Genomic DNA, 5,897 nt, shown 5'->3' on the forward strand with positions numbered 1-5,897 from the left:
AAGAACAAGAAAGATGAGGCCTCTGCTCTCACTAGCCCTACATTCTAGTGTCTGTTGCAGGGTCAGTGAGGGGTGGGTAGGGGGTCACAGACTATGGAAATAAACAAAGTAGGTGAGTGAGAAGTACTGTAAAGTAAATTAACAGAGCAATATCCCAGAGGGCATTATTTTAGAAGGAATGGTCAGGTCACCTTACAAGAAGGTGGCCTTTGTGATGAGTCCCAAATGATAAGAAAGGAAGCAGCCAAACAAAGAGAGACAGAAAGTCCTGATGTGGGAATGAGCTTTGTGCGTTTGAGGAACAGAAAAGAACAGAGTAAGCAGAGGAGAGGACAGAGATGAAGGCAGGGAAGTTAGGGAAAGTGTAAGAACTTGGAAAATACAGGAAACTCAGCAACAGCCAGACCTGATTTTGAATCCTTTCTCTAGCATTCATCTCTACACGTATGACCTTAACCAAGTCACTGCAGCTTTCTTAGCCCCCATTTCCCCATCATGGAATGGGGACACAAGTACCTATGTCGTTGGGCTTAGGGGAGAAAGATTGACTAAGGCAATTCGGTAAAATGTCTGACACATAATAGATTTTGACAAACATTATTTCCTCTTCTTTTCTTGCTTTATACAAATAATGATGCTGTTACCTTAAAAGTTAGGTTATGCCATTAGAAGGCGCCTTGTTCTTTGCTCTTGTTCTACCAAAATGAGAAAATGGCAAAAATCGCAGGGTGGGTCTCACTTCTCCATTTTGTTAATATCCAAGTTGATATTTCCCTTTTGCGACAGTAACAACATGCAAACCAAAAACTGAAACAGCTTCAGTTCTGTGCCCTCGGGATCCAGCGTGGGACTCGTGAGAACCCTCCAGAGACAGCCACATTTCGAAGCAAGTGGCACAGGCTTTGCAGAAAGCACACTGGGCCCCTCTCAAAACTTAAGCAGCAAAGATGATGAGAGAGCTGCAGACTTCGGGGAGTGGAGGATGGGACTAAGCCGCAGAGTGCCTCGTCTAACATGTTTTAGGAAGCACCTTTCTCTTTCCCAACTCACATGGGGCAGCTATAATAATTCAGCTTCACGTGGCTGAATTATTTTCTGTTTTCACTTAGTTCTTTTTTTCTTCTCCTTTAAAAAAAAAAATGTCCAAATAGGCTTTGGGTCACACTGGACTACCTAGTAAGGGGGAAAGATGATCTAGATGATTTGAGAGCTGGTTTTCTGAAAAGCCAGGGAGCTCTGGTCTTGAGAAGGCTCAGTAGCCAGGAAGCTGAGGAACACACACACATACACACACACACACACCCACACACACACACACACCCTCCCTGGCTCCAGTTCCGCACCACCCCACACCCCCAACACCGGAAGTAGATTTCTCAATAGGCAGGGCGGGGTATGAGTCACAGGCAATTCCGTTTTGTTTGGGACGATGAGCCCTCCCACTCCTGGGGCCAGAAGGAGTTGCTGAGAAGGAGCTGTGGTTCTGACCTTCAGGGGAATTCCCATGTCTGTATGGTGGCTCGTGAAGAGCATGGTTCCTTTTCTCAGCCCTCTGGAGCGGCGAGGATGCTGAGGACTGAAGTCTGTGGGGCTTGATGCATGTGGTGTGTGGATGGTGTGGGGAGGTGGGGAAGGAGGACTGACATGAATGGTGTGAGGTCTTTCAGAGGGGTCTTCCCAAGGTCACATAGTTGACGGGGGGGGGGGGGTGAGTACTCACACTCATGCAAAGGTGGGGGATAGGAAGGGAAACTGAGGCCATTAGTATTTGGCACCATAGCTGGTCTCTAAGGCTTTCAAATGTTCCCCCAGGAGGTTCAGCCTCTGGGGAGAGAAGCCAGGGGAACCCCATGGCACATCCCCAGCCCTGCAAGCTACCCTCCTGTGCCATCTTCCCTTACCTTGGGCTATGAGGGGAGGTAATGAGACCTGTGGCTCATACAGTGCTCTCCTTTTCCCTCCTATCAGCTCAGACTAAGCAGAGAAGTGGGCAGAGCTCTTTCACCAGAGGTGGAGGGGCCTGTTGGGGAGGGGACCCACCAAATCCTTGGGGGTGGTTCTCAGCTCCCTGGGGATAGGGGAGATGAGTCCTCAGGAAGGCTCTGATCAGGAGTCTTCTGTTCTCTTTCCTTTCTCGGGTGGGAATGATGCTTCCCACTCTTGTGGTCCACCTGCATGCCACCTTTCATCCTTCTTCAAGTCACAGAGAGACAGAGAGGAGGGGACGAAGGAAGAGCCATGGGTTTTTGAAAGCAGGCACAGCCGCAGGGGTGCTGCCTCCAGGGGTCTGCTCTGCCAGGAATTCCTGTCCCTGGTGTCTACAAAAACAGTCAAACTCTATAAAATACTTGGAGATTTATTCTGAGCCAAATATGAGTGACCAATAGCCCATCTCACAGCCCTCAGGAGATCCTGCCCAAGGTGGTCAGGCTACAGTTTGGTTTTATATATATTAGGGAGATATAAGAAATAAATCAATACATAGAAAATGTACATTGGTTTGGTCCAGAAAGGCAAGACAACTCAAAGCAGGGGCTTCAAGTCATAGATACATTCAAAGATTTTCTGACTGGCAATTGGTTGAAAAAGTTGTATTATCATCTAAAGACCTAGAATCAATAGAAGAGAATGTCTGGGTTAAGATGAGAGGTTGTGGAGACCAGGGTTCCCATTATGCAGAGGAAGCCCCAGGTAGCAGGCTTCAGAGAGAATAGGTTGTAAATGTTTCTTACCAGAATTAATTATCTCCTGGACCACGAAAAGGAAGGGGATTCTCTTTGAAAGATAGATTTTCCCCACAAGAGACAGTTTTGCAGGACTATTTTGAGATTCAGCAAATAAACATAATTTGGGGCAAAATACTTTGATTTTTTTTTCAGGGCCTGCTCTCTGTCATGTGATGCTATACTACAGCCATGTATATAGCTGGAATTTGATGTCTTATTGCTACAAAGAGTCAGCTTTGTCAGTCCTAAGGTCTGTTTTAATGTTAATGCTGGTCAGTTGTGCCTGAGTTCCAAAAGGGAGCAGGAAATAATGAGGCACGTTCGACCCTCCCTTCCCACCACGGTTTGCACTAGTTTTTCAGGTTAACTTTGGAAGGCCATTGGCTGAGGGGAGGGGTCCATTCAGATGGTTGGGGGACTTAGAATTTTATTTTTGGTTTACACAGGTCACTGGGAGGCTGCCACAGGGCCATTTTCATGACCAGAGGGGTCTGTTCAACACCCTGTGGGTCCCAGCACCTATCTCAGGAAGCAGGGTGCATCTGTCCATCACTGAGTCTCAGGGTGGCTGGGTGAGCGCTCATCAGTCCCAGACAGCAGGTCGGCACAAAACGACACTGCCCACAAAACCACAGGAAGAAGAGAAACTCCGACTGTCATTCAGTACACAGAAGACACTGTACTGGACCCGGACATTAGGTAGACACCCACGCCTGACTTTCAGGAGAAAAGAGAACATAACAAACGGATATTCTTAGTAGATGGTTTATTAGAAAAGAGAACATCTTCCAGCATGTGTCCTGGGGTGATGGGTGTGGGAAGCACTCAGTCCATAGTCCTGGTCCCTGGCTTCCCCAAGCCCAGCACCGTGAATGTACAGTGGAAAGCAGAGGGTGCAGCGTCTCAGAAAGATGCTTCCACTCACAAGGATTGGAGCTCACAAGTGAGCTCGATAACCTGCAAACCAGAGAAACCTGAGACACTGCTCCTTGGCCGTTTTATCAACTGAGACTTTATTGTGATTATCCCGGCAGGGGGCCGAGCTCTCCTCTCTGCAAGAGGAAATGCTCTTTAGTGAAAATGCAGCATTTCTCCAAGGGTAGCAAAGCTGAACGCGTTTAGCTTATGAACCCTCAGTTGGCCTAGGTGGTGCAAAGACCCTGCTGTTACTGCTTTGATCATCAGTACTGTGGACTGTACCAGGAGATCCCTGGGAATGTGCTCTGGGCGGAAGCAGCTTTTATCTTTGGCCCTCACCGATGCTTTATATGGTGAGGTTGGGAAAATGGCACAAGGCTTCTCCTGAACCTCAAATCAACACTCTTGCCCCATTTAGATCCTATCTGGCTGTTTCCTGCTAATATTACTGCATCACTGCACCATCTTTCCTCTTTCAGCAAAGTGGAGTCATGTGTGGTTTATGGGGTAGATGGACCCCAAAACTGATAACATGAATCAAGCTATGGTGTTTACTACTTAGGAAATGCACTATTTTTCTGGAAAGCTACAGAAGCTTCAAATGCATTTGCCACACAAAGCTAAGTCAGCAGAACAACCCGTTTGGCTTTGGAGGCTATTTCAGTTCCGCGGACAGGGAGAAAGATGAGGCAGACTGTGGTTTTTCAGTTCCTGGAGCTTAGGGAGCTCCAACACTCCCTCTCTCCCTGCCCTGGCTGCGCTGTTCTTAATTTTAGATAATACCCTGGCTTCTCCTCGTATTGCTGCTGAGCTCCTAGCATCCTCAGTTTATCTGTCTGTGAAATGAAAAATCTAATGTTAAATTTTTTACCTATGGCATGAGAGAGATGGCTGTGGCTCTTGTGGGACTCTCTGCAGCCCCTCTTTTCCTTCAATCACCCTCTGTCTCTCCTGCCTTCTGCTTATTCTCTCTCTCCCCTCATCCCCACTTTCCCAGTGGGTCCTGTGTTCTCTTTTCTCTTTCTTTTCTTTTTAAATCTCTCTATGCCTCCAGCCGAGAAGATAAAGAGTGTACATCTTTCTGGTTAAAAAGTTGTGCTTTGCAGAAACACAGCAAATTTATGATTCTGGCCTTCCCAGCTAGGGATAATGTTCATTTACATTTAGGACCATGAGGAGAGAGGCTTAGCTGTGAGTTTCTGAGGCTGGCGAAAATTACAGTGATACATAATGGTGCTGCACTCATCGAGGTACTGAGCCTGGGTTGGGCTCAGGCGGCCACTAAGCTCAGAGTGGAAAGTTTCAGAGGGGAGGCAGAAAGGAGAGGTCTATAGCTCCTCCAGATTCTAGGTATTAATTTACTAAGATATTCCTAAGCCAGAAAACAGAGACAGAAGACAAAGAGAAAGAGCGAAGAGAGCAAGACAGAGAGATAGAAAGAGACAAAGAGAGAGAGTTAGACAGAGACAAAGAGAGACTGGAGAGGAGAGAGAGCAAATATTGAAAGGAAAAGGAAAAATAAAGAAATCTGACAGCTCATGAACTTTTTTTAAAAGTTACAAATTAGATTTGAAGAGATGGGCAGAGGTTTAAGATTTGTTCATTAGGCTGGGTGTGGTGGCTCACGCCTGTAATCCCAGCACTCTGGGAGGCTGAGGGTGGCAGATCATCTGAGGTCAGGAGTTAGACATCAGCAAGGTCAACATGGTGAAATCCTGTCTCTACTAAAAATACAAAAATTAGCCAGGCATGGTGGCACGCGCCTGTAATCCCAGCTACTCTAGAGGCTGAAGCAGGAGAATCGCTTGAACCCAGGAGGCGGAGATTGCAGTGAGCCAAGACTGTGCCATTGCACTCCAGCCTGGGTGACAGAGTGAGACTGTCTGCAAAAATAAAAATAAAAAATAAAATAAAAAGTTTTTTTTTTATTATACTTTATTTTTAGGGATTTTTCTTTATTTACCACTTGCTAAAAGGGCCCCAGCAGCAGGTGACTGGCAACAGAAGAAGGTTCCAGAAAAATGAGAGTCACTTCACTGGGCCTTTGTCCTTGACCTGAAGAATTTCTTGTACCTTGTGCACTTTTCTGGGGTGCAGGATGGTTGAGAGGTGCAGTGGTCAAGGCACTGATGCTTGTCCTGGAGACCGAGGTTATGGGTTGATCTGTCTGGGTGCCACTCAGAACCCCGAAACCTGGATCTGCCACTTACAAGATGTGTGTCTAAACCAGGTTTCTTCTCTCTGAGCCTTGGT

General features: G+C 46.8%; 1 long non-coding RNA gene across 1 annotated transcript; it reads left to right on the forward strand.

Annotated features, from left to right (window-relative positions):
* Positions 1-1,419: 1,419 nt before the first annotated feature.
* Positions 1,420-5,147, forward strand: LOC129037510 (uncharacterized). The gene is made up of 3 exons (XR_008502829.1): positions 1,420-1,604; positions 2,880-2,976; positions 3,173-5,147. It is a non-coding gene; the product is annotated as an uncharacterized LOC129037510 (long non-coding RNA).
* The last annotated feature ends 750 nt before the right edge of the window (positions 5,148-5,897 follow it).

Source organism: Pongo pygmaeus, chromosome 4, assembly GCF_028885625.2.
Source record: "Pongo pygmaeus isolate AG05252 chromosome 4, NHGRI_mPonPyg2-v2.0_pri, whole genome shotgun sequence".
In the NCBI taxonomy this organism is placed as follows: domain Eukaryota; kingdom Metazoa; phylum Chordata; class Mammalia; order Primates; family Hominidae; genus Pongo; species Pongo pygmaeus.